The sequence below is a fragment of the Mixophyes fleayi genome, unplaced genomic scaffold (genome assembly GCF_038048845.1).
Source record: "Mixophyes fleayi isolate aMixFle1 unplaced genomic scaffold, aMixFle1.hap1 Scaffold_1536, whole genome shotgun sequence".
Taxonomy (NCBI): Eukaryota; Metazoa; Chordata; class Amphibia; order Anura; family Limnodynastidae; genus Mixophyes; species Mixophyes fleayi.
In genome coordinates, this window is record NW_027445965.1 from 107,456 (window position 1) to 132,983 (window position 25,528).

Sequence of the window (25,528 nt, forward strand, 5' to 3'; positions counted from 1 at the left end):
CAGCACAAATGAACTTTCAGCTGGGGACAACAACTGAAGGGAAGCGGATGGGTGCCTATTCCTGAAGCACCTCAAATGTCAAACTGTACGGACAAGTACAATTATAAGCATTCCCAGGGTGCAGCAGATATATTTGCATACGATGGGTTATCCAAGCAGTCAGCTGCAATACTCATCTGCATATGAAAAGAGAAAGACAGTAGAATGCCATCTATATAGGCCTGATTTGCATAAAGAAGCTCTGCAGGAAGAACTGTGCCCTGAAATAATCAGCAGCAAAAGGACACAGAGTGGTTCTATCAACCCTAGAATTATCAGAGAACAGGCAGTCATAGAGTACATGTCATATCTGGCAGAATGGCATCAGCACAGGGGGAAGAAAGCAAGCCAGGGAAAAAATCAGGCCGGATAGGGCTACAATATCAAGATATCGCACTGCCGATAAAGCATTTAGATCATGCGCTTTCTGCAAGAAGGCTAGGTCACACAACTAAAGCTGACTTTTACCAGAGATGATCAGGGGAGAGCGCGAACGCAGTCCCCCACTACCACAAATTATGCAGTCGAGTTTCCCGCATTTGGGGAAATCGCAGGGGTCAGCACATCCGGAGTGCAATGGATGAACCTCACCCTGGGAGAACCACCTTTGTGATCATGGTATCTCCTCTGCCAGGTAAGTATGAGTTGGACTAGGACTCTGGAGGGCGACTGGTCAAGCACACGCCTGTCAAGTGGGGGAGATTCTCCTGATGCAGCACAAATGAACTTTCAGCTGGGGACAACAACTGAAGGGAAGCGGATGGGTGCCTATTCCTGAAGCACCTCAAATGTCAAACTGTACGGACAAGTACAATTATAAGCATTCCCAGGGTGCAGCAGATATATTTGCATACGATGGGTTATCCAAGCAGTCAGCTGCAATACTCATCTGCATATGAAAAGAGAAAGACAGTAGAATGCCATCTATATAGGCCTGATTTGCATAAAGAAGCTCTGCAGGAAGAACTGTGCCCTGAAATAATCAGCAGCAAAAGGACACAGAGTGGTTCTATCAACCCTAGAATTATCAGAGAACAGGCAGTCATAGAGTACATGTCATATCTGGCAGAATGGCATCAGCACAGGGGGAAGAAAGCAAGCCAGGGAAAAAATCAGGCCGGATAGGGCTACAATATCAAGATATCGCACTGCCGATAAAGCATTTAGATCATGCGCTTTCTGCAAGAAGGCTAGGTCACACAACTAAAGCTGACTTTTACCAGAGATGATCAGGGGAGAGCGCGAACGCAGTCCCCCACTACCACAAATTATGCAGTCGAGTTTCCCGCATTTGGGGAAATCGCAGGGGTCAGCACATCCGGAGTGCAATGGATGAACCTCACCCTGGGAGAACCACCTTTGTGATCATGGTATCTCCCCTGCCAGGTAAGTATGAGTTGGACTAGGACTCTGGAGGGCGACTGGTCAAGCACACGCCTGTCAAGTGGGGGAGATTCTCCTGATGCAGCACAAATGAACTTTCAGCTGGGGACAACAACTGAAGGGAAGCGGATGGGTGCCTATTCCTGAAGCACCTCAAATGTCAAACTGTACGGACAAGTACAATTATAAGCATTCCCAGGGTGCAGCAGATATATTTGCATACGATGGGTTATCCAAGCAGTCAGCTGCAATACTCATCTGCATATGAAAAGAGAAAGACAGTAGAATGCCATCTATATAGGCCTGATTTGCATAAAGAAGCTCTGCAGGAAGAACTGTGCCCTGAAATAATCAGCAGCAAAAGGACACAGAGTGGTTCTATCAACCCTAGAATTATCAGAGAACAGGCAGTCATAGAGTACATGTCATATCTGGCAGAATGGCATCAGCACAGGGGGGAAGAAAGCAAGCCAGGGAAAAAATCAGGCCGGATAGGGCTACAATATCAAGATATCGCACTGCCGATAAAGCATTTAGATCATGCGCTTTCTGCAAGAAGGCTAGGTCACACAACTAAAGCTGACTTTTACCAGAGATGATCAGGGGAGAGCGCGAACGCAGTCCCCCACTACCACAAATTATGCAGTCGAGTTTCCCGCATTTGGGGAAATCGCAGGGGTCAGCACATCCGGAGTGCAATGGATGAACCTCACCCTGGGAGAACCACCTTTGTGATCATGGTATCTCCCCTGCCAGGTAAGTATGAGTTGGACTAGGACTCTGGAGGGCGACTGGTCAAGCACACGCCTGTCAAGTGGGGGAGATTCTCCTGATGCAGCACAAATGAACTTTCAGCTGGGGACAACAACTGAAGGGAAGCGGATGGGTGCCTATTCCTGAAGCACCTCAAATGTCAAACTGTACGGACAAGTACAATTATAAGCATTCCCAGGGTGCAGCAGATATATTTGCATACGATGGGTTATCCAAGCAGTCAGCTGCAATACTCATCTGCATATGAAAAGAGAAAGACAGTAGAATGCCATCTATATAGGCCTGATTTGCATAAAGAAGCTCTGCAGGAAGAACTGTGCCCTGAAATAATCAGCAGCAAAAGGACACAGAGTGGTTCTATCAACCCTAGAATTATCAGAGAACAGGCAGTCATAGAGTACATGTCATATCTGGCAGAATGGCATCAGCACAGGGGGAAGAAAGCAAGCCAGGAAAAAATCAGGCCGGATAGGGCTACAATATCAAGATATCGCACTGCCGATAAAGCATTTAGATCATGCGCTTTCTGCAAGAAGGCTAGGTCACACAACTAAAGCTGACTTTTACCAGAGATGATCAGGGGAGAGCGCGAACGCAGTCCCCCACTACCACAAATTATGCAGTCGAGTTTCCCGCATTTGGGGAAATCGCAGGGGTCAGCACATCCGGAGTGCAATGGATGAACCTCACCCTGGGAGAACCACCTTTGTGATCATGGTATCTCCCCTGCCAGGTAAGTATGAGTTGGACTAGGACTCTGGAGGGCGACTGGTCAAGCACACGCCTGTCAAGTGGGGGAGATTCTCCTGATGCAGCACAAATGAACTTTCAGCTGGGGACAACAACTGAAGGGAAGCGGATGGGTGCCTATTCCTGAAGCACCTCAAATGTCAAACTGTACGGACAAGTACAATTATAAGCATTCCCAGGGTGCAGCAGATATATTTGCATACGATGGGTTATCCAAGCAGTCAGCTGCAATACTCATCTGCATATGAAAAGAGAAAGACAGTAGAATGCCATCTATATAGGCCTGATTTGCATAAAGAAGCTCTGCAGGAAGAACTGTGCCCTGAAATAATCAGCAGCAAAAGGACACAGAGTGGTTCTATCAACCCTAGAATTATCAGAGAACAGGCAGTCATAGAGTACATGTCATATCTGGCAGAATGGCATCAGCACAGGGGGAAGAAAGCAAGCCAGGGAAAAAATCAGGCCGGATAGGGCTACAATATCAAGATATCGCACTGCCGATAAAGCATTTAGATCATGCACTTTCTGCAAGAAGGCTAGGTCACACAACTAAAGCTGACTTTTACCAGAGATGATCAGGGGAGAGCGCGAACGCAGTCCCCCACTACCACAAATTATGCAGTCGAGTTTCCCGCATTTGGGGAAATCGCAGGGGTCAGCACATCCGGAGTGCAATGGATGAACCTCACCCTGGGAGAACCACCTTTGTGATCATGGTATCTCCCCTGCCAGGTAAGTATGAGTTGGACTAGGACTCTGGAGGGCGACTGGTCAAGCACACGCCTGTCAAGTGGGGGAGATTCTCCTGATGCAGCACAAATGAACTTTCAGCTGGGGACAACAACTGAAGGGAAGCGGATGGGTGCCTATTCCTGAAGCACCTCAAAATGTCAAACTGTACGGACAAGTACAATTATAAGCATTCCCAGGGTGCAGCAGATATATTTGCATACGATGGGTTATCCAAGCAGTCAGCTGCAATACTCATCTGCATATGAAAAGAGAAAGACAGTAGAATGCCATCTATATAGGCCTGATTTGCATAAAGAAGCTCTGCAGGAAGAACTGTGCCCTGAAATAATCAGCAGCAAAAGGACACAGAGTGGTTCTATCAACCCTAGAATTATCAGAGAACAGGCAGTCATAGAGTACATGTCATATCTGGCAGAATGGCATCAGCACAGGGGGAAGAAAGCAAGCCAGGGAAAAAATCAGGCCGGATAGGGCTACAATATCAAGATATCGCACTGCCGATAAAGCATTTAGATCATGCGCTTTCTGCAAGAAGGCTAGGTCACACAACTAAAGCTGACTTTTACCAGAGATGATCAGGGGAGAGCGCGAATGCAGTCCCCCACTACCTCAAATTATGCAGTCGAGTTTCCCGCAATTTGGGGAAATCACAGGGGTCAGCACATCCGGAGTGCAATGGATGAACCTCACCCTGGGAGAACCACCTTTGTGATCATGGTATCTCCTCTGCCAGGTAAGTATGAGTTGGACTAGGACTCTGGAGGGCGACTGGTCAAGCACACGCCTGTCAAGTGGGGGAGATTCTCCTGATGCAGCACAAATGAACTTTCAGCTGGGACAACAACTGAAGGGAAGCGATGGGTGCCTATTCCTGAAGCACCTCAAATGTCAAACTGTACGGACAAGTACAATTATAAGCATTCCCAGGGTGCAGCAGATATATTTGCATACGATGGGTTATCCAAGCAGTCAGCTGCAATACACATCTGCATATGAAAAGAGAAAGACAGTAGAATGCCATCTATATAGGCCTGATTTGCATAAAGAAGCTCTGCAGGAAGAACTGTGCCCTGAAATAATCAGCAGCAAAAGGGACACAGAGTGGTTCTATCAACCCTAGAATTATCAGAGAACAGGCAGTCATAGAGTACATGTCATATCTGGCAGAATGGCATCAGCACAGGGGGAAGAAAGCAAGCCAGGGAAAAAATCAGGCCGGATAGGGCTACAATATCAAGATATCGCACTGCCGATAAAGCATTTAGATCATGCGCTTTCTGCAAGAAGGCTAGGTCACACAACTAAAGCTGACTTTTACCAGAGATGATCAGGGGAGAGCGCGAACGCAGTCCCCCACTACCACAAATTATGCAGTCGAGTTTCCCGCATTTGGGGAAATCGCAGGGGTCAGCACATCCGGAGTGCAATGGATGAACCTCACCCTGGGAGAACCACCTTTGTGATCATGGTATCTCCCCTGCCAGGTAAGTATGAGTTGGACTAGGACTCTGGAGGGCGACTGGTCAAGCACACGCCTGTCAAGTGGGGGAGATTCTCCTGATGCAGCACAAATGAACTTTCAGCTGGGGACAACAACTGAAGGGAAGCGGATGGGTGCCTATTCCTGAAGCACCTCAAATGTCAAACTGTACGGACAAGTACAATTATAAGCATTCCCAGGGTGCAGCAGATATATTTGCATACGATGGGTTATCCAAGCAGTCAGCTGCAATACTCATCTGCATATGAAAAGAGAAAGACAGTAGAATGCCATCTATATAGGCCTGATTTGCATAAAGAAGCTCTGCAGGAAGAACTGTGCCCTGAAATAATCAGCAGCAAAAGGACACAGAGTGGTTCTATCAACCCTAGAATTATCAGAGAACAGGCAGTCATAGAGTACATGTCATATCTGGCAGAATGGCATCAGCACAGGGGGAAGAAAGCAAGCCAGGGAAAAAATCAGGCCGGATAGGGCTACAATATCAAGATATCGCACTGCCGATAAAGCATTTAGATCATGCACTTTCTGCAAGAAGGCTAGGTCACACAACTAAAGCTGACTTTTACCAGAGATGATCAGGGGAGAGCGCGAACGCAGTCCCCCACTACCACAAATTATGCAGTCGAGTTTCCCGCATTTGGGGAAATCGCAGGGGTCAGCACATCCGGAGTGCAATGGATGAACCTCACCCTGGGAGAACCACCTTTGTGATCATGGTATCTCCCCTGCCAGGTAAGTATGAGTTGGACTAGGACTCTGGAGGGCGACTGGTCAAGCACACGCCTGTCAAGTGGGGGAGATTCTCCTGATGCAGCACAAATGAACTTTCAGCTGGGGACAACAACTGAAGGGAAGCGGATGGGTGCCTATTCCTGAAGCACCTCAAATGTCAAACTGTACGGACAAGTACAATTATAAGCATTCCCAGGGTGCAGCAGATATATTTGCATACGATGGGTTATCCAAGCAGTCAGCTGCAATACTCATCTGCATATGAAAAGAGAAAAGACAGTAGAATGCCATCTATATAGGCCTGATTTGCATAAAGAAGCTCTGCAGGAAGAACTGTGCCCTGAAATAATCAGCAGCAAAAGGACACAGAGTGGTTCTATCAACCCTAGAATTATCAGAGAACAGGCAGTCATAGAGTACATGTCATATCTGGCAGAATGGCATCAGCACAGGGGGAAGAAAGCAAGCCAGGGAAAAAATCAGGCCGGATAGGGCTACAATATCAAGATATCGCACTGCCGATAAAGCATTTAGATCATGCGCTTTCTGCAAGAAGGCTAGGTCACACAACTAAAGCTGACTTTTACCAGAGATGATCAGGGGAGAGCGCGAACGCAGTCCCCCACTACCACAAATTATGCAGTCGAGTTTCCCGCATTTGGGGAAATCGCAGGGGTCAGCACATCCGGAGTGCAATGGATGAACCTCACCCTGGGAGAACCACCTTTGTGATCATGGTATCTCCCCTGCCAGGTAAGTATGAGTTGGACTAGGACTCTGGAGGGCGACTGGTCAAGCACACGCCTGTCAAGTGGGGGAGATTCTCCTGATGCAGCACAAATGAACTTTCAGCTGGGGACAACAACTGAAGGGAAGCGGATGGGTGCCTATTCCTGAAGCACCTCAAATGTCAAACTGTACGGACAAGTACAATTATAAGCATTCCCAGGGTGCAGCAGATATATTTGCATACGATGGGTTATCCAAGCAGTCAGCTGCAATACTCATCTGCATATGAAAAGAGAAAGACAGTAGAATGCCATCTATATAGGCCTGATTTGCATAAAGAAGCTCTGCAGGAAGAACTGTGCCCTGAAATAATCAGCAGCAAAAGGACACAGAGTGGTTCTATCAACCCTAGAATTATCAGAGAACAGGCAGTCATAGAGTACATGTCATATCTGGCAGAATGGCATCAGCACAGGGGGAAGAAAGCAAGCCAGGGAAAAAATCAGGCCGGATAGGGCTACAATATCAAGATATCGCACTGCCGATAAAGCATTTAGATCATGCGCTTTCTGCAAGAAGGCTAGGTCACACAACTAAAGCTGACTTTTACCAGAGATGATCAGGGGAGAGCGCGAACGCAGTCCCCCACTACCACAAATTATGCAGTCGAGTTTCCCGCATTTGGGGAAATCGCAGGGGTCAGCACATCCGGAGTGCAATGGATGAACCTCACCCTGGGAGAACCACCTTTGTGATCATGGTATCTCCCCTGCCAGGTAAGTATGAGTTGGACTAGGACTCTGGAGGGCGACTGGTCAAGCACACGCCTGTCAAGTGGGGGAGATTCTCCTGATGCAGCACAAATGAACTTTCAGCTGGGGACAACAACTGAAGGGAAGCGGATGGGTGCCTATTCCTGAAGCACCTCAAATGTCAAACTGTACGGACAAGTACAATTATAAGCATTCCCAGGGTGCAGCAGATATATTTGCATACGATGGGTTATCCAAGCAGTCAGCTGCAATACTCATCTGCATATGAAAAGAGAAAGACAGTAGAATGCCATCTATATAGGCCTGATTTGCATAAAGAAGCTCTGCAGGAAGAACTGTGCCCTGAAATAATCAGCAGCAAAAGGACACAGAGTGGTTCTATCAACCCTAGAATTATCAGAGAACAGGCAGTCATAGAGTACATGTCATATCTGGCAGAATGGCATCAGCACAGGGGGAAGAAAGCAAGCCAGGGAAAAAATCAGGCCGGATAGGGCTACAATATCAAGATATCGCACTGCCGATAAAGCATTTAGATCATGCACTTTCTGCAAGAAGGCTAGGTCACACAACTAAAGCTGACTTTTACCAGAGATGATCAGGGGAGAGCGCGAACGCAGTCCCCCACTACCACAAATTATGCAGTCGAGTTTCCCGCATTTGGGGAAATCGCAGGGGTCAGCACATCCGGAGTGCAATGGATGAACCTCACCCTGGGAGAACCACCTTTGTGATCATGGTATCTCCCCTGCCAGGTAAGTATGAGTTGGACTAGGACTCTGGAGGGCGACTGGTCAAGCACACGCCTGTCAAGTGGGGGAGATTCTCCTGATGCAGCACAAATGAACTTTCAGCTGGGGACAACAACTGAAGGGAAGCGGATGGGTGCCTATTCCTGAAGCACCTCAAATGTCAAACTGTACGGACAAGTACAATTATAAGCATTCCCAGGGTGCAGCAGATATATTTGCATACGATGGGTTATCCAAGCAGTCAGCTGCAATACTCATCTGCATATGAAAAGAGAAAGACAGTAGAATGCCATCTATATAGGCCTGATTTGCATAAAGAAGCTCTGCAGGAAGAACTGTGCCCTGAAATAATCAGCAGCAAAAGGACACAGAGTGGTTCTATCAACCCTAGAATTATCAGAGAACAGGCAGTCATAGAGTACATGTCATATCTGGCAGAATGGCATCAGCACAGGGGGAAGAAAGCAAGCCAGGGAAAAAATCAGGCCGGATAGGGCTACAATATCAAGATATCGCACTGCCGATAAAGCATTTAGATCACGCGCTTTCTGCAAGAAGGCTAGGTCACACAACTAAAGCTGACTTTTACCAGAGATGATCAGGGGAGAGCGCGAACGCAGTCCCCCACTACCACAAATTATGCAGTCGAGTTTCCCGCATTTGGGGAAATCGCAGGGGTCAGCACATCCGGAGTGCAATGGATGAACCTCACCCTGGGAGAACCACCTTTGTGATCATGGTATCTCCTCTGCCAGGTAAGTATGAGTTGGACTAGGACTCTGGAGGGCGACTGGTCAAGCACACGCCTGTCAAGTGGGGGAGATTCTCCTGATGCAGCACAAATGAACTTTCAGCTGGGGACAACAACTGAAGGGAAGCGGATGGGTGCCTATTCCTGAAGCACCTCAAATGTCAAACTGTACGGACAAGTACAATTATAAGCATTCCCAGGGTGCAGCAGATATATTTGCATACGATGGGTTATCCAAGCAGTCAGCTGCAATACTCATCTGCATATGAAAAGAGAAAGACAGTAGAATGCCATCTATATAGGCCTGATTTGCATAAAGAAGCTCTGCAGGAAGAACTGTGCCCTGAAATAATCAGCAGCAAAAGGACACAGAGTGGTTCTATCAACCCTAGAATTATCAGAGAACAGGCAGTCATAGAGTACATGTCATATCTGGCAGAATGGCATCAGCACAGGGGGAAGAAAGCAAGCCAGGGAAAAAATCAGGCCGGATAGGGCTACAATATCAAGATATCGCACTGCCGATAAAGCATTTAGATCATGCACTTTCTGCAAGAAGGCTAGGTCACACAACTAAAGCTGACTTTTACCAGAGATGATCAGGGGAGAGCGCGAACGCAGTCCCCCACTACCACAAATTATGCAGTCGAGTTTCCCGCATTTGGGGAAATCGCAGGGGTCAGCACATCCGGAGTGCAATGGATGAACCTCACCCTGGGAGAACCACCTTTGTGATCATGGTATCTCCCCTGCCAGGTAAGTATGAGTTGGACTAGGACTCTGGAGGGCGACTGGTCAAGCACACGCCTGTCAAGTGGGGGAGATTCTCCTGATGCAGCACAAATGAACTTTCAGCTGGGGACAACAACTGAAGGGAAGCGGATGGGTGCCTATTCCTGAAGCACCTCAAATGTCAAACTGTACGGACAAGTACAATTATAAGCATTCCCAGGGTGCAGCAGATATATTTGCATACGATGGGTTATCCAAGCAGTCAGCTGCAATACTCATCTGCATATGAAAAGAGAAAGACAGTAGAATGCCATCTATATAGGCCTGATTTGCATAAAGAAGCTCTGCAGGAAGAACTGTGCCCTGAAATAATCAGCAGCAAAAGGACACAGAGTGGTTCTATCAACCCTAGAATTATCAGAGAACAGGCAGTCATAGAGTACATGTCATATCTGGCAGAATGGCATCAGCACAGGGGGAAGAAAGCAAGCCAGGGAAAAAATCAGGCCGGATAGGGCTACAATATCAAGATATCGCACTGCCGATAAAGCATTTAGATCATGCGCTTTCTGCAAGAAGGCTAGGTCACACAACTAAAGCTGACTTTTACCAGAGATGATCAGGGGAGAGCGCGAACGCAGTCCCCCACTACCACAAATTATGCAGTCGAGTTTCCCGCATTTGGGGAAATCGCAGGGGTCAGCACATCCGGAGTGCAATGGATGAACCTCACCCTGGGAGAACCACCTTTGTGATCATGGTATCTCCCCTGCCAGGTAAGTATGAGTTGGACTAGGACTCTGGAGGGCGACTGGTCAAGCACACGCCTGTCAAGTGGGGGAGATTCTCCTGATGCAGCACAAATGAACTTTCAGCTGGGGACAACAACTGAAGGGAAGCGGATGGGTGCCTATTCCTGAAGCACCTCAAATGTCAAACTGTACGGACAAGTACAATTATAAGCATTCCCAGGGTGCAGCAGATATATTTGCATACGATGGGTTATCCAAGCAGTCAGCTGCAATACTCATCTGCATATGAAAAGAGAAAGACAGTAGAATGCCATCTATATAGGCCTGATTTGCATAAAGAAGCTCTGCAGGAAGAACTGTGCCCTGAAATAATCAGCAGCAAAAGGACACAGAGTGGTTCTATCAACCCTAGAATTATCAGAGAACAGGCAGTCATAGAGTACATGTCATATCTGGCAGAATGGCATCAGCACAGGGGGAAGAAAGCAAGCCAGGGAAAAAATCAGGCCGGATAGGGCTACAATATCAAGATATCGCACTGCCGATAAAGCATTTAGATCATGCGCTTTCTGCAAGAAGGCTAGGTCACACAACTAAAGCTGACTTTTACCAGAGATGATCAGGGGAGAGCGCGAACGCAGTCCCCCACTACCACAAATTATGCAGTCGAGTTTCCCGCATTTGGGGAAATCGCAGGGGTCAGCACATCCGGAGTGCAATGGATGAACCTCACCCTGGGAGAACCACCTTTGTGATCATGGTATCTCCCCTGCCAGGTAAGTATGAGTTGGACTAGGACTCTGGAGGGCGACTGGTCAAGCACACGCCTGTCAAGTGGGGGAGATTCTCCTGATGCAGCACAAATGAACTTTCAGCTGGGGACAACAACTGAAGGGAAGCGGATGGGTGCCTATTCCTGAAGCACCTCAAATGTCAAACTGTACGGACAAGTACAATTATAAGCATTCCCAGGGTGCAGCAGATATATTTGCATACGATGGGTTATCCAAGCAGTCAGCTGCAATACTCATCTGCATATGAAAAGAGAAAGACAGTAGAATGCCATCTATATAGGCCTGATTTGCATAAAGAAGCTCTGCAGGAAGAACTGTGCCCTGAAATAATCAGCAGCAAAAGGACACAGAGTGGTTCTATCAACCCTAGAATTATCAGAGAACAGGCAGTCATAGAGTACATGTCATATCTGGCAGAATGGCATCAGCACAGGGGGAAGAAAGCAAGCCAGGGAAAAAATCAGGCCGGATAGGGCTACAATATCAAGATATCGCACTGCCGATAAAGCATTTAGATCATGCGCTTTCTGCAAGAAGGCTAGGTCACACAACTAAAGCTGACTTTTACCAGAGATGATCAGGGGAGAGCGCGAACGCAGTCCCCCACTACCACAAATTATGCAGTCGAGTTTCCCGCATTTGGGGAAATCGCAGGGGTCAGCACATCCGGAGTGCAATGGATGAACCTCACCCTGGGAGAACCACCTTTGTGATCATGGTATCTCCCCTGCCAGGTAAGTATGAGTTGGACTAGGACTCTGGAGGGCGACTGGTCAAGCACACGCCTGTCAAGTGGGGGAGATTCTCCTGATGCAGCACAAATGAACTTTCAGCTGGGGACAACAACTGAAGGGAAGCGGATGGGTGCCTATTCCTGAAGCACCTCAAATGTCAAACTGTACGGACAAGTACAATTATAAGCATTCCCAGGGTGCAGCAGATATATTTGCATACGATGGGTTATCCAAGCAGTCAGCTGCAATACTCATCTGCATATGAAAAGAGAAAGACAGTAGAATGCCATCTATATAGGCCTGATTTGCATAAAGAAGCTCTGCAGGAAGAACTGTGCCCTGAAATAATCAGCAGCAAAAGGACACAGAGTGGTTCTATCAACCCTAGAATTATCAGAGAACAGGCAGTCATAGAGTACATGTCATATCTGGCAGAATGGCATCAGCACAGGGGGAAGAAAGCAAGCCAGGGAAAAAATCAGGCCGGATAGGGCTACAATATCAAGATATCACACTGCCGATAAAGCATTTAGATCATGCGCTTTCTGCAAGAAGGCTAGGTCACACAACTAAAGCTGACTTTTACCAGAGATGATCAGGGGAGAGCGCGAACGCAGTCCCCCACTACCACAAATTATGCAGTCGAGTTTCCCGCATTTGGGGAAATCGCAGGGGTCAGCACATCCGGAGTGCAATGGATGAACCTCACCCTGGGAGAACCACCTTTGTGATCATGGTATCTCCCCTGCCAGGTAAGTATGAGTTGGACTAGGACTCTGGAGGGCGACTGGTCAAGCACACGCCTGTCAAGTGGGGGAGATTCTCCTGATGCAGCACAAATGAACTTTCAGCTGGGGACAACAACTGAAGGGAAGCGGATGGGTGCCTATTCCTGAAGCACCTCAAATGTCAAACTGTACGGACAAGTACAATTATAAGCATTCCCAGGGTGCAGCAGATATATTTGCATACGATGGGTTATCCAAGCAGTCAGCTGCAATACTCATCTGCATATGAAAAGAGAAAGACAGTAGAATGCCATCTATATAGGCCTGATTTGCATAAAGAAGCTCTGCAGGAAGAACTGTGCCCTGAAATAATCAGCAGCAAAAGGACACAGAGTGGTTCTATCAACCCTAGAATTATCAGAGAACAGGCAGTCATAGAGTACATGTCATATCTGGCAGAATGGCATCAGCACAGGGGGAAGAAAGCAAGCCAGGGAAAAAATCAGGCCGGATAGGGCTACAATATCAAGATATCGCACTGCCGATAAAGCATTTAGATCATGCACTTTCTGCAAGAAGGCTAGGTCACACAACTAAAGCTGACTTTTACCAGAGATGATCAGGGGAGAGCGCGAACGCAGTCCCCCACTACCACAAATTATGCAGTCGAGTTTCCCGCATTTGGGGAAATCGCAGGGGTCAGCACATCCGGAGTGCAATGGATGAACCTCACCCTGGGAGAACCACCTTTGTGATCATGGTATCTCCCCTGCCAGGTAAGTATGAGTTGGACTAGGACTCTGGAGGGCGACTGGTCAAGCACACGCCTGTCAAGTGGGGGAGATTCTCCTGATGCAGCACAAATGAACTTTCAGCTGGGGACAACAACTGAAGGGAAGCGGATGGGTGCCTATTCCTGAAGCACCTCAAATGTCAAACTGTACGGACAAGTACAATTATAAGCATTCCCAGGGTGCAGCAGATATATTTGCATACGATGGGTTATCCAAGCAGTCAGCTGCAATACTCATCTGCATATGAAAAGAGAAAGACAGTAGAATGCCATCTATATAGGCCTGATTTGCATAAAGAAGCTCTGCAGGAAGAACTGTGCCCTGAAATAATCAGCAGCAAAAGGACACAGAGTGGTTCTATCAACCCTAGAATTATCAGAGAACAGGCAGTCATAGAGTACATGTCATATCTGGCAGAATGGCATCAGCACAGGGGGAAGAAAGCAAGCCAGGGAAAAAATCAGGCCGGATAGGGCTACAATATCAAGATATCGCACTGCCGATAAAGCATTTAGATCATGCACTTTCTGCAAGAAGGCTAGGTCACACAACTAAAGCTGACTTTTACCAGAGATGATCAGGGGAGAGCGCGAACGCAGTCCCCCACTACCACAAATTATGCAGTCGAGTTTCCCGCATTTGGGGAAATCGCAGGGGTCAGCACATCCGGAGTGCAATGGATGAACCTCACCCTGGGAGAACCACCTTTGTGATCATGGTATCTCCCCTGCCAGGTAAGTATGAGTTGGACTAGGACTCTGGAGGGCGACTGGTCAAGCACACGCCTGTCAAGTGGGGGAGATTCTCCTGATGCAGCACAAATGAACTTTCAGCTGGGGACAACAACTGAAGGGAAGCGGATGGGTGCCTATTCCTGAAGCACCTCAAATGTCAAACTGTACGGACAAGTACAATTATAAGCATTCCCAGGGTGCAGCAGATATATTTGCATACGATGGGTTATCCAAGCAGTCAGCTGCAATACTCATCTGCATATGAAAAGAGAAAGACAGTAGAATGCCATCTATATAGGCCTGATTTGCATAAAGAAGCTCTGCAGGAAGAACTGTGCCCTGAAATAATCAGCAGCAAAAGGACACAGAGTGGTTCTATCAACCCTAGAATTATCAGAGAACAGGCAGTCATAGAGTACATGTCATATCTGGCAGAATGGCATCAGCACAGGGGGAAGAAAGCAAGCCAGGGAAAAAATCAGGCCGGATAGGGCTACAATATCAAGATATCACACTGCCGATAAAGCATTTAGATCATGCACTTTCTGCAAGAAGGCTAGGTCACACAACTAAAGCTGACTTTTACCAGAGATGATCAGGGGAGAGCGCAAACGCAGTCCCCCACTACCACAAATTATGCAGTCGAGTTTCCCGCATTTGGGGAAATCGCAGGGGTCAGCACATCCGGAGTGCAATGGATGAACCTCACCCTGGGAGAACCACCTTTGTGATCATGGTATCTCCCCTGCCAGGTAAGTATGAGTTGGACTAGGACTCTGGAGGGCGACTGGTCAAGCACACGCCTGTCAAGTGGGGGAGATTCTCCTGATGCAGCACAAATGAACTTTCAGCTGGGGACAACAACTGAAGGGAAGCGGATGGGTGCCTATTCCTGAAGCACCTCAAATGTCAAACTGTACGGACAAGTACAATTATAAGCATTCCCAGGGTGCAGCAGATATATTTGCATACGATGGGTTATCCAAGCAGTCAGCTGCAATACTCATCTGCATATGAAAAGAGAAAGACAGTAGAATGCCATCTATATAGGCCTGATTTGCATAAAGAAGCTCTGCAGGAAGAACTGTGCCCTGAAATAATCAGCAGCAAAAGGACACAGAGTGGTTCTATCAACCCTAGAATTATCAGAGAACAGGCAGTCATAGAGTACATGTCATATCTGGCAGAATGGCATCAGCACAGGGGGAAGAAAGCAAGCCAGGGAAAAAATCAGGCCGGATAGGGCTACAATATCAAGATATCGCACTGCCGATAAAGCATTTAGATCATGCACTTTCTGCAAGAAGGCTAGGTCACACAACTAAAGCTGACTTTTACCAGAGATGATCAGGGGAGAGCGCGAACGCAGTCCCCCACTACCACAAATTATGCAGTCGAGTTTCCCGCATTTGGGGAAATCGCAGGGGTCAGCACATCCGGAGTGCAATGGATGAACCTCACCCTGGGAGAACCACCTTTGTGATCATGGTATCTCCCCTGCCAGGTAAGTATGAGTTGGACTAGGACTCTGGAGGGCGACTGGTCAAGCACACGCCTGTCAAGTGGGGGAGATTCTCCTGATGCAGCACAAATGAACTTTCAGCTGGGGACAACAACTGAAGGGAAGCGGATGGGTGCCTATTCCTGAAGCACCTCAAATGTCAAACTGTACGGACAAGTACAATTATAAGCATTCCCAGGGTGCAGCAGATATATTTGCATACGATGGGTTATCCAAGCAGTCAGCTGCAATACTCATCTGCATATGAAAAGAGAAAGACAGTAGGATGCCATCTATATAGGCCTGATTTGCATAAAGAAGCTCTGCAGGAAGAACTGTGCCCTGAAATAATCAGCAGCAAAAGGACACAGAGTGGTTCTATCAACCCTAGAATTATCAGAGAACAGGCAGTCATAGAGTACATGTCATATCTGGCAGAATGGCATCAGCACAGGGGGAAGAAAACAAGCCAGGGAAAAAATCAGGCCGGATAGGGCTACAATATCAAGATATCGCACTGCCGATAAAGCATTTAGATCATGCACTTTCTGCAAGAAGGCTAGGTCACACAACTAAAGCTGACTTTTACCAGAGATGATCAGGGGAGAGCGCGAACGCAGTCCCCCACTACCACAAATTATGCAGTCGAGTTTCCCGCATTTGGGGAAATCGCAGGGGTCAGCACATCCGGAGTGCAATGGATGAACCTCACCCTGGGAGAACCACCTTTGTGATCATGGTATCTCCCCTGCCAGGTAAGTATGAGTTGGACTAGGACTCTGGAGGGCGACTGGTCAAGCACACGCCTGTCAAGTGGGGGAGATTCTCCTGATGCAGCACAAATGAACTTTCAGCTGGGGACAACAACTGAAGGGAAGCGGATGGGTGCCTATTCCTGAAGCACCTCAAATGTCAAACTGTACGGACAAGTACAATTATAAGCATTCCCAGGGTGCAGCAGATATATTTGCATACGATGGGTTATCCAAGCAGTCAGCTGCAATACTCATCTGCATATGAAAAGAGAAAGACAGTAGAATGCCATCTATATAGGCCTGATTTGCATAAAGAAGCTCTGCAGGAAGAACTGTGCCCTGAAATAATCAGCAGCAAAAGGACACAGAGTGGTTCTATCAACCCTAGAATTATCAGAGAACAGGCAGTCATAGAGTACATGTCATATCTGGCAGAATGGCATCAGCACAGGGGGAAGAAAGCAAGCCAGGGAAAAAATCAGGCCGGATAGGGCTACAATATCAAGATATCGCACTGCCGATAAAGCATTTAGATCATGCACTTTCTGCAAGAAGGCTAGGTCACACAACTAAAGCTGACTTTTACCAGAGATGATCAGGGGAGAGCGCGAACGCAGTCCCCCACTACCACAAATTATGCAGTCGAGTTTCCCGCATTTGGGGAAATCGCAGGGGTCAGCACATCCGGAGTGCAATGGATGAACCTCACCCTGGGAGAACCACCTTTGTGATCATGGTATCTCCCCTGCCAGGTAAGTATGAGTTGGACTAGGACTCTGGAGGGCGACTGGTCAAGCACACGCCTGTCAAGTGGGGGAGATTCTCCTGATGCAGCACAAATGAACTTTCAGCTGGGGACAACAACTGAAGGGAAGCGGATGGGTGCCTATTCCTGAAGCACCTCAAATGTCAAACTGTACGGACAAGTACAATTATAAGCATTCCCAGGGTGCAGCAGATATATTTGCATACGATGGGTTATCCAAGCAGTCAGCTGCAATACTCATCTGCATATGAAAAGAGAAAGACAGTAGAATGCCATCTATATAGGCCTGATTTGCATAAAGAAGCTCTGCAGGAAGAACTGTGCCCTGAAATAATCAGCAGCAAAAGGACACAGAGTGGTTCTATCAACCCTAGAATTATCAGAGAACAGGCAGTCATAGAGTACATGTCATATCTGGCAGAATGGCATCAGCACAGGGGGAAGAAAGCAAGCCAGGGAAAAAATCAGGCCGGATAGGGCTACAATATCAAGATATCGCACTGCCGATAAAGCATTTAGATCATGCGCTTTCTGCAAGAAGGCTAGGTCACACAACTAAAGCTGACTTTTACCAGAGATGATCAGGGGAGAGCGCGAACGCAGTCCCCCACTACCACAAATTATGCAGTCGAGTTTCCCGCATTTGGGGAAATCGCAGGGGTCAGCACATCCAGAGTGCAATGGATGAACCTCACCCTGGGAGAACCACCTTTGTGATCATGGTATCTCCCCTGCCAGGTAAGTATGAGTTGGACTAGGACTCTGGAGGGCGACTGGTCAAGCACACGCCTGTCAAGTGGGGGAGATTCTCCTGATGCAGCACAAATGAACTTTCAGCTGGGGACAACAACTGAAGGGAAGCGGATGGGTGCCTATTCCTGAAGCACCTCAAATGTCAAACTGTACGGACAAGTACAATTATAAGCATTCCCAGGGTGCAGCAGATATATTTGCATACGATGGGTTATCCAAGCAGTCAGCTGCAATACTCATCTGCATATGAAAAGAGAAAGACAGTAGAATGCCATCTATATAGGCCTGATTTGCATAAAGAAGCTCTGCAGGAAGAACTGTGCCCTGAAATAATCAGCAGCAAAAGGACACAGAGTGGTTCTATCAACCCTAGAATTATCAGAGAACAGGCAGTCATAGAGTACATGTCATATCTGGCAGAATGGCATCAGCACAGGGGGAAGAAAGCAAGCCAGGGAAAAAATCAGGCCGGATAGGGCTACAATATCAAGATATCGCACTGCCGATAAAGCATTTAGATCATGCACTTTCTGCAAGAAGGCTAGGTCACACAACTAAAGCTGACTTTTACCAGAGATGATCAGGGGAGAGCGCGAACGCAGTCCCCCACTACCACAAATTATGCAGTCGAGTTTCCCGCATTTGGGGAAATCGCAGGGGTCAGCACATCCGGAGTGCAATGGATGAACCTCACCCTGGGAGAACCACCTTTGTGATCATGGTATCTCCCCTGCCAGGTAAGTATGAGTTGGACTAGGACTCTGGAGGGCGACTGGTCAAGCACACGCCTGTCAAGTGGGGGAGATTCTCCTGATGCAGCACAAATGAACTTTCAGCTGGGGACAACAACTGAAGGGAAGCGGATGGGTGCCTATTCCTGAAGCACCTCAAATGTCAAACTGTACGGACAAGTACAATTATAAGCATTCCCAGGGTGCAGCAGATATATTTGCATACGATGGGTTATCCAAGCAGTCAGCTGCAATACTCATCTGCATATGAAAAGAGAAAGACAGTAGAATGCCATCTATATAGGCCTGATTTGCATAAAGAAGCTCTGCAGGAAGAACTGTGCCCTGAAATAATCAGCAGCAAAAGGACACAGAGTGGTTCTATCAACCCTAGAATTATCAGAGAACAGGCAGTCATAGAGTACATGTCATATCTGGCAGAATGGCATCAGCACAGGGGGAAGAAAGCAAGCCAGGGAAAAAATCAGGCCGGATAGGGCTACAATATCAAGATATCGCACTGCCGATAAAGCATTTAGATCATGCACTTTCTGCAAGAAGGCTAGGTCACACAACTAAAGCTGACTTTTACCAGAGATGATCAGGGGAGAGCGCGAACGCAGTCCCCCACTACCACAAATTATGCAGTCGAGTTTCCCGCATTTGGGGAAATCGCAGGGGTCAGCACATCCGGAGTGCAATGGATGAACCTCACCCTGGGAGAACCACCTTTGTGATCATGGTATCTCCCCTGCCAGGTAAGTATGAGTTGGACTAGGACTCTGGAGGGCGACTGGTCAAGCACACGCCTGTCAAGTGGGGGAGATTCTCCTGATGCAGCACAAATGAACTTTCAGCTGGGGACAACAACTGAAGGGAAGCGGATGGGTGCCTATTCCTGAAGCACCTCAAATGTCAAACTGTACGGACAAGTACAATTATAAGCATTCCCAGGGTGCAGCAGATATATTTGCATACGATGGGTTATCCAAGCAGTCAGCTGCAATACTCATCTGCATATGAAAAGAGAAAGACAGTAGAATGCCATCTATATAGGCCTGATTTGCATAAAGAAGCTCTGCAGGAAGAACTGTGCCCTGAAATAATCAGCAGCAAAAGGACACAGAGTGGTTCTATCAACCCTAGAATTATCAGAGAACAGGCAGTCATAGAGTACATGTCATATCTGGCAGAATGGCATCAGCACAGGGGGAAGAAAGCAAGCCAGGGAAAAAATCAGGCCGGATAGGGCTACAATATCAAGATATCGCACTGCCGATAAAGCATTTAGATCATGCACTTTCTGCAAGAAGGCTAGGTCACACAACTAAAGCTGACTTTTACCAGAGATGATCAGGGGAGAGCGCAAACGCAGTCCCCCACTACCACAAATTATGCAGTCGAGTTTCCCGCATTTGGGGAAATCGCAGGGGTCAGCACATCCGGAGTGCAATGGATGAACCTCACCCTGGGAGAACCACCTTTGTGATCATGGTATCTCCCCTGCCAGGTAAGTATGAGTTGGACTAGGACTCTGGAGGGCGACTGGTCAAGCACACGCCTGTCAAGTGGGGGAGATTCTCCTGATGCAGCACAAATGAACTTTCAGCTGGGGACAACAACTGAAGGGAAGCGGATGGGTGCCTATTCCTGAAGCACCTCAAATGTCAAACTGTACGGACAAGTACAATTATAAGCATTCCCAGGGTGCAGCAGATATATTTGCATACGATGGGTTATCCAAGCAGTCAGCTGCAATACTCATCTGCATATGAAAAGAGAAAGACAGTAGAATGCCATCTATATAGGCCTGATTTGCATAAAGAAGCTCTGCAGGAAGAACTGTGCCCTGAAATAATCAGCAGCAAAAGGACACAGAGTGGTTCTATCAACCCTAGAATTATCAGAGAACAGGCAGTCATAGAGTACATGTCATATCTGGCAGAATGGCATCAGCACAGGGGGAAGAAAGCAAGCCAGGGAAAAAATCAGGCCGGATAGGGCTACAATATCAAGATATCGCACTGCCGATAAAGCATTTAGATCATGCACTTTCTGCAAGAAGGCTAGGTCACACAACTAAAGCTGACTTTTACCAGAGATGATCAGGGGAGAGCGCGAACGCAGTCCCCCACTACCACAAATTATGCAGTCGAGTTTCCCGCATTTGGGGAAATCGCAGGGGTCAGCACATCCGGAGTGCAATGGATGAACCTCACCCTGGGAGAACCACCTTTGTGATCATGGTATCTCCCCTGCCAGGTAAGTATGAGTTGGACTAGGACTCTGGAGGGCGACTGGTCAAGCACACGCCTGTCAAGTGGGGGAGATTCTCCTGATGCAGCACAAATGAACTTTCAGCTGGGGACAACAACTGAAGGGAAGCGGATGGGTGCCTATTCCTGAAGCACCTCAAATGTCAAACTGTACGGACAAGTACAATTATAAGCATTCCCAGGGTGCAGCAGATATATTTGCATACGATGGGTTATCCAAGCAGTCAGCTGCAATACTCATCTGCATATGAAAAGAGAAAGACAGTAGAATGCCATCTATATAGGCCTGATTTGCATAAAGAAGCTCTGCAGGAAGAACTGTGCCCTGAAATAATCAGCAGCAAAAGGACACAGAGTGGTTCTATCAACCCTAGAATTATCAGAGAACAGGCAGTCATAGAGTACATGTCATATCTGGCAGAATGGCATCAGCACAGGGGGAAGAAAGCAAGCCAGGGAAAAAATCAGGCCGGATAGGGCTACAATATCAAGATATCGCACTGCCGATAAAGCATTTAGATCATGCACTTTCTGCAAGAAGGCTAGGTCACACAACTAAAGCTGACTTTTACCAGAGATGATCAGGGGAGAGCGCGAACGCAGTCCCCCACTACCACAAATTATGCAGTCGAGTTTCCCGCATTTGGGGAAATCGCAGGGGTCAGCACATCCGGAGTGCAATGGATGAACCTCACCCTGGGAGAACCACCTTTGTGATCATGGTATCTCCCCTGCCAGGTAAGTATGAGTTGGACTAGGACTCTGGAGGGCGACTGGTCAAGCACACGCCTGTCAAGTGGGGGAGATTCTCCTGATGCAGCACAAATGAACTTTCAGCTGGGGACAACAACTGAAGGGAAGCGGATGGGTGCCTATTCCTGAAGCACCTCAAATGTCAAACTGTACGGACAAGTACAATTATAAGCATTCCCAGGGTGCAGCAGATATATTTGCATACGATGGGTTATCCAAGCAGTCAGCTGCAATACTCATCTGCATATGAAAAGAGAAAGACAGTAGAATGCCATCTATATAGGCCTGATTTGCATAAAGAAGCTCTGCAGGAAGAACTGTGCCCTGAAATAATCAGCAGCAAAAGGACACAGAGTGGTTCTATCAACCCTAGAATTATCAGAGAACAGGCAGTCATAGAGTACATGTCATATCTGGCAGAATGGCATCAGCACAGGGGGAAGAAAGCAAGCCAGGGAAAAAATCAGGCCGGATAGGGCTACAATATCAAGATATCGCACTGCCGATAAAGCATTTAGATCATGCACTTTCTGCAAGAAGGCTAGGTCACACAACTAAAGCTGACTTTTACCAGAGATGATCAGGGGAGAGCGCAAACGCAGTCCCCCACTACCACAAATTATGCAGTCGAGTTTCCCGCATTTGGGGAAATCGCAGGGGTCAGCACATCCGGAGTGCAATGGATGAACCTCACCCTGGGAGAACCACCTTTGTGATCATGGTATCTCCCCTGCCAGGTAAGTATGAGTTGGACTAGGACTCTGGAGGGCGACTGGTCAAGCACACGCCTGTCAAGTGGGGGAGATTCTCCTGATGCAGCACAAATGAACTTTCAGCTGGGGACAACAACTGAAGGGAAGCGGATGGGTGCCTATTCCTGAAGCACCTCAAATGTCAAACTGTACGGACAAGTACAATTATAAGCATTCCCAGGGTGCAGCAGATATATTTGCATACGATGGGTTATCCAAGCAGTCAGCTGCAATACTCATCTGCATATGAAAAGAGAAAGACAGTAGAATGCCATCTATATAGGCCTGATTTGCATAAAGAAGCTCTGCAGGAAGAACTGTGCCCTGAAATAATCAGCAGCAAAAGGACACAGAGTGGTTCTATCAACCCTAGAATTATCAGAGAACAGGCAGTCATAGAGTACATGTCATATCTGGCAGAATGGCATCAGCACAGGGGGAAGAAAGCAAGCCAGGGAAAAAATCAGGCCCGGATAGGGCTACAATATCAAGATATCGCACTGCCGATAAAGCATTTAGATCATGCACTTTCTGCAAGAAGGCTAGGTCACACAACTAAAGCTGACTTTTACCAGAGATGATCAGGGGAGAGCGCGAACGCAGTCCCCCACTACCACAAATTATGCAGTCGAGTTTCCCGCATTTGGGGAAATCGCAGGGGTCAGCACATCCGGAGTGCAATGGATGAACCTCACCCTGGGAGAACCACCTTTGTGATCATGGTATCTCCCCTGCCAGGTAAGTATGAGTTGGACTAGGACTCTGGAGGGCGACTGGTCAAGCACACGCCTGTCAAGTGGGGGAGATTCTCCTGATGCAGCACAAATGAACTTTCAGCTGGGGACAACAACTGAAGGGAAGCGGATGGGTGCCTATTCCTGAAGCACCTCAAATGTCAAACTGTACGGACAAGTACAATTATAAGCATTCCCAGGGTGCAGCAGATATATTTGCATACGATGGGTTATCCAAGCAGTCAGCTGCAATACTCATCTGCATATGAAAAGAGAAAGACAGTAGAATGCCATCTATATAGGCCTGATTTGCATAAAGAAGCTCTGCAGGAAGAACTGTGCCCTGAAATAATCAGCAGCAAAAGGACACAGAGTGGTTCTATCAACCCTAGAATTATCAGAGAACAGGCAGTCATAGAGTACATGTCATATCTGGCAGAATGGCATCAGCACAGGGGGAAGAAAGCAAGCCAGGGAAAAAATCAGGCCGGATAGGGCTACAATATCAAGATATCGCACTGCCGATAAAGCATTTAGATCATGCACTTTCTGCAAGAAGGCTAGGTCACACAACTAAAGCTGACTTTTACCAGAGATGATCAGGGGAGAGCGCGAACGCAGTCCCCCACTACCACAAATTATGCAGTCGAGTTTCCCGCATTTGGGGAAATCGCAGGGGTCAGCACATCCGGAGTGCAATGGATGAACCTCACCCTGGGAGAACCACCTTTGTGATCATGGTATCTCCCCTGCCAGGTAAGTATGAGTTGGACTAGGACTCTGGAGGGCGACTGGTCAAGCACACGCCTGTCAAGTGGGGGAGATTCTCCTGATGCAGCACAAATGAACTTTCAGCTGGGGACAACAACTGAAGGGAAGCGGATGGGTGCCTATTCCTGAAGCACCTCAAATGTCAAACTGTACGGACAAGTACAATTATAAGCATTTCCAGGGTGCAGCAGATATATTTGCATACGATGGGTTATCCAAGCAGTCAGCTGCAATACTCATCTGCATATGAAAAGAGAAAGACAGTAGAATGCCATCTATATAGGCCTGATTTGCATAAAGAAGCTCTGCAGGAAGAACTGTGCCCTGAAATAATCAGCAGCAAAAGGACACAGAGTGGTTCTATCAACCCTAGAATTATCAGAGAACAGGCAGTCATAGAGTACATGTCATATCTGGCAGAATGGCATCAGCACAGGGGGAAGAAAGCAAGCCAGGGAAAAAATCAGGCCGGATAGGGCTACAATATCAAGATATCGCACTGCCGATAAAGCATTTAGATCATGCACTTTCTGCAAGAAGGCTAGGTCACACAACTAAAGCTGACTTTTACCAGAGATGATCAGGGGAGAGCGCGAACGCAGTCCCCCACTACCACAAATTATGCAGTCGAGTTTCCCGCATTTGGGGAAATCGCAGGGGTCAGCACATCCGGAGTGCAATGGATGAACCTCACCCTGGGAGAACCACCTTTGTGATCATGGTATCTCCCCTGCCAGGTAAGTATGAGTTGGACTAGGACTCTGGAGGGCGACTGGTCAAGCACACGCCTGTCAAGTGGGGGAGATTCTCCTGATGCAGCACAAATGAACTTTCAGCTGGGGACAACAACTGAAGGGAAGCGGATGGGTGCCTATTCCTGAAGCACCTCAAATGTCAAACTGTACGGACAAGTACAATTATAAGCATTCCCAGGGTGCAGCAGATATATTTGCATACGATGGGTTATCCAAGCAGTCAGCTGCAATACTCATCTGCATATGAAAAGAGAAAGACAGTAGAATGCCATCTATATAGGCCTGATTTGCATAAAGAAGCTCTGCAGGAAGAACTGTGCCCTGAAATAATCAGCAGCAAAAGGACACAGAGTGGTTCTATCAACCCTAGAATTATCAGAGAACAGGCAGTCATAGAGTACATGTCATATCTGGCAGAATGGCATCAGCACAGGGGGAAGAAAGCAAGCCAGGGAAAAAATCAGGCCGGATAGGGCTACAATATCAAGATATCGCACTGCCGATAAAGCATTTAGATCATGCACTTTCTGCAAGAAGGCTAGGTCACACAACTAAAGCTGACTTTTACCAGAGATGATCAGGGGAGAGCGCGAACGCAGTCCCCCACTACCACAAATTATGCAGTCGAGTTTCCCGCATTTGGGGAAATCGCAGGGGTCAGCACATCCGGAGTGCAATGGATGAACCTCACCCTGGGAGAACCACCTTTGTGATCATGGTATCTCCCCTGCCAGGTAAGTATGAGTTGGACTAGGACTCTGGAGGGCGAC

At 47.6% G+C, this 25,528-nt stretch overlaps 34 non-coding genes across 34 annotated transcripts; all 34 read right to left on the reverse strand.

Annotated features, from left to right (window-relative positions):
* Positions 1–517: 517 nt before the first annotated feature.
* LOC142115150 (U1 spliceosomal RNA) lies at positions 518–681 on the reverse strand. The gene has a single exon (XR_012682030.1). It is a non-coding gene; the product is annotated as a U1 spliceosomal RNA (small nuclear RNA).
* Positions 682–1,269: 588 nt separating this feature from the next.
* LOC142115102 (U1 spliceosomal RNA) lies at positions 1,270–1,433 on the reverse strand. The gene has a single exon (XR_012681986.1). It is a non-coding gene; the product is annotated as a U1 spliceosomal RNA (small nuclear RNA).
* Positions 1,434–2,022: 589 nt separating this feature from the next.
* On the reverse strand, positions 2,023–2,186 carry LOC142115103 (U1 spliceosomal RNA). The gene has a single exon (XR_012681987.1). It is a non-coding gene; the product is annotated as a U1 spliceosomal RNA (small nuclear RNA).
* A 587-nt stretch (positions 2,187–2,773) lies between these two features.
* On the reverse strand, positions 2,774–2,937 carry LOC142115104 (U1 spliceosomal RNA). Its single transcript, XR_012681988.1, has one exon. It is a non-coding gene; the product is annotated as a U1 spliceosomal RNA (small nuclear RNA).
* Positions 2,938–3,525: 588 nt separating this feature from the next.
* Positions 3,526–3,689, reverse strand: LOC142115105 (U1 spliceosomal RNA). The gene has a single exon (XR_012681989.1). It is a non-coding gene; the product is annotated as a U1 spliceosomal RNA (small nuclear RNA).
* Positions 3,690–4,278: 589 nt separating this feature from the next.
* On the reverse strand, positions 4,279–4,443 carry LOC142115192 (U1 spliceosomal RNA). Its single transcript, XR_012682069.1, has one exon. It is a non-coding gene; the product is annotated as a U1 spliceosomal RNA (small nuclear RNA).
* Positions 4,444–5,030: 587 nt separating this feature from the next.
* Positions 5,031–5,194, reverse strand: LOC142115106 (U1 spliceosomal RNA). Its single transcript, XR_012681990.1, has one exon. It is a non-coding gene; the product is annotated as a U1 spliceosomal RNA (small nuclear RNA).
* A 588-nt stretch (positions 5,195–5,782) lies between these two features.
* Positions 5,783–5,946, reverse strand: LOC142115108 (U1 spliceosomal RNA). Its single transcript, XR_012681991.1, has one exon. It is a non-coding gene; the product is annotated as a U1 spliceosomal RNA (small nuclear RNA).
* Positions 5,947–6,535: 589 nt separating this feature from the next.
* LOC142115110 (U1 spliceosomal RNA) lies at positions 6,536–6,699 on the reverse strand. Its single transcript, XR_012681993.1, has one exon. It is a non-coding gene; the product is annotated as a U1 spliceosomal RNA (small nuclear RNA).
* Positions 6,700–7,287: 588 nt separating this feature from the next.
* Positions 7,288–7,451, reverse strand: LOC142115111 (U1 spliceosomal RNA). The gene has a single exon (XR_012681994.1). It is a non-coding gene; the product is annotated as a U1 spliceosomal RNA (small nuclear RNA).
* Positions 7,452–8,039: 588 nt separating this feature from the next.
* Positions 8,040–8,203, reverse strand: LOC142115112 (U1 spliceosomal RNA). The gene has a single exon (XR_012681995.1). It is a non-coding gene; the product is annotated as a U1 spliceosomal RNA (small nuclear RNA).
* A 588-nt stretch (positions 8,204–8,791) lies between these two features.
* On the reverse strand, positions 8,792–8,955 carry LOC142115152 (U1 spliceosomal RNA). The gene has a single exon (XR_012682031.1). It is a non-coding gene; the product is annotated as a U1 spliceosomal RNA (small nuclear RNA).
* A 588-nt stretch (positions 8,956–9,543) lies between these two features.
* Positions 9,544–9,707, reverse strand: LOC142115113 (U1 spliceosomal RNA). Its single transcript, XR_012681996.1, has one exon. It is a non-coding gene; the product is annotated as a U1 spliceosomal RNA (small nuclear RNA).
* A 588-nt stretch (positions 9,708–10,295) lies between these two features.
* On the reverse strand, positions 10,296–10,459 carry LOC142115114 (U1 spliceosomal RNA). The gene has a single exon (XR_012681997.1). It is a non-coding gene; the product is annotated as a U1 spliceosomal RNA (small nuclear RNA).
* Positions 10,460–11,047: 588 nt separating this feature from the next.
* Positions 11,048–11,211, reverse strand: LOC142115115 (U1 spliceosomal RNA). The gene has a single exon (XR_012681998.1). It is a non-coding gene; the product is annotated as a U1 spliceosomal RNA (small nuclear RNA).
* Positions 11,212–11,799: 588 nt separating this feature from the next.
* Positions 11,800–11,963, reverse strand: LOC142115116 (U1 spliceosomal RNA). The gene has a single exon (XR_012681999.1). It is a non-coding gene; the product is annotated as a U1 spliceosomal RNA (small nuclear RNA).
* A 588-nt stretch (positions 11,964–12,551) lies between these two features.
* On the reverse strand, positions 12,552–12,715 carry LOC142115117 (U1 spliceosomal RNA). Its single transcript, XR_012682000.1, has one exon. It is a non-coding gene; the product is annotated as a U1 spliceosomal RNA (small nuclear RNA).
* A 588-nt stretch (positions 12,716–13,303) lies between these two features.
* On the reverse strand, positions 13,304–13,467 carry LOC142115119 (U1 spliceosomal RNA). Its single transcript, XR_012682001.1, has one exon. It is a non-coding gene; the product is annotated as a U1 spliceosomal RNA (small nuclear RNA).
* Positions 13,468–14,055: 588 nt separating this feature from the next.
* On the reverse strand, positions 14,056–14,219 carry LOC142115120 (U1 spliceosomal RNA). The gene has a single exon (XR_012682002.1). It is a non-coding gene; the product is annotated as a U1 spliceosomal RNA (small nuclear RNA).
* Positions 14,220–14,807: 588 nt separating this feature from the next.
* Positions 14,808–14,971, reverse strand: LOC142115143 (U1 spliceosomal RNA). The gene has a single exon (XR_012682023.1). It is a non-coding gene; the product is annotated as a U1 spliceosomal RNA (small nuclear RNA).
* A 588-nt stretch (positions 14,972–15,559) lies between these two features.
* On the reverse strand, positions 15,560–15,723 carry LOC142115122 (U1 spliceosomal RNA). The gene has a single exon (XR_012682004.1). It is a non-coding gene; the product is annotated as a U1 spliceosomal RNA (small nuclear RNA).
* A 588-nt stretch (positions 15,724–16,311) lies between these two features.
* On the reverse strand, positions 16,312–16,475 carry LOC142115123 (U1 spliceosomal RNA). Its single transcript, XR_012682005.1, has one exon. It is a non-coding gene; the product is annotated as a U1 spliceosomal RNA (small nuclear RNA).
* Positions 16,476–17,063: 588 nt separating this feature from the next.
* On the reverse strand, positions 17,064–17,227 carry LOC142115124 (U1 spliceosomal RNA). Its single transcript, XR_012682006.1, has one exon. It is a non-coding gene; the product is annotated as a U1 spliceosomal RNA (small nuclear RNA).
* Positions 17,228–17,815: 588 nt separating this feature from the next.
* On the reverse strand, positions 17,816–17,979 carry LOC142115139 (U1 spliceosomal RNA). Its single transcript, XR_012682020.1, has one exon. It is a non-coding gene; the product is annotated as a U1 spliceosomal RNA (small nuclear RNA).
* A 588-nt stretch (positions 17,980–18,567) lies between these two features.
* On the reverse strand, positions 18,568–18,731 carry LOC142115125 (U1 spliceosomal RNA). Its single transcript, XR_012682007.1, has one exon. It is a non-coding gene; the product is annotated as a U1 spliceosomal RNA (small nuclear RNA).
* Positions 18,732–19,319: 588 nt separating this feature from the next.
* LOC142115126 (U1 spliceosomal RNA) lies at positions 19,320–19,483 on the reverse strand. Its single transcript, XR_012682008.1, has one exon. It is a non-coding gene; the product is annotated as a U1 spliceosomal RNA (small nuclear RNA).
* Positions 19,484–20,071: 588 nt separating this feature from the next.
* LOC142115144 (U1 spliceosomal RNA) lies at positions 20,072–20,235 on the reverse strand. The gene has a single exon (XR_012682024.1). It is a non-coding gene; the product is annotated as a U1 spliceosomal RNA (small nuclear RNA).
* A 588-nt stretch (positions 20,236–20,823) lies between these two features.
* On the reverse strand, positions 20,824–20,987 carry LOC142115127 (U1 spliceosomal RNA). The gene has a single exon (XR_012682009.1). It is a non-coding gene; the product is annotated as a U1 spliceosomal RNA (small nuclear RNA).
* A 588-nt stretch (positions 20,988–21,575) lies between these two features.
* On the reverse strand, positions 21,576–21,739 carry LOC142115128 (U1 spliceosomal RNA). The gene has a single exon (XR_012682010.1). It is a non-coding gene; the product is annotated as a U1 spliceosomal RNA (small nuclear RNA).
* Positions 21,740–22,327: 588 nt separating this feature from the next.
* LOC142115146 (U1 spliceosomal RNA) lies at positions 22,328–22,491 on the reverse strand. Its single transcript, XR_012682026.1, has one exon. It is a non-coding gene; the product is annotated as a U1 spliceosomal RNA (small nuclear RNA).
* Positions 22,492–23,080: 589 nt separating this feature from the next.
* On the reverse strand, positions 23,081–23,244 carry LOC142115130 (U1 spliceosomal RNA). The gene has a single exon (XR_012682011.1). It is a non-coding gene; the product is annotated as a U1 spliceosomal RNA (small nuclear RNA).
* A 588-nt stretch (positions 23,245–23,832) lies between these two features.
* On the reverse strand, positions 23,833–23,996 carry LOC142115131 (U1 spliceosomal RNA). The gene has a single exon (XR_012682012.1). It is a non-coding gene; the product is annotated as a U1 spliceosomal RNA (small nuclear RNA).
* A 588-nt stretch (positions 23,997–24,584) lies between these two features.
* LOC142115132 (U1 spliceosomal RNA) lies at positions 24,585–24,748 on the reverse strand. The gene has a single exon (XR_012682013.1). It is a non-coding gene; the product is annotated as a U1 spliceosomal RNA (small nuclear RNA).
* Positions 24,749–25,336: 588 nt separating this feature from the next.
* Positions 25,337–25,500, reverse strand: LOC142115134 (U1 spliceosomal RNA). The gene has a single exon (XR_012682015.1). It is a non-coding gene; the product is annotated as a U1 spliceosomal RNA (small nuclear RNA).
* Positions 25,501–25,528: the final 28 nt, after the last annotated feature.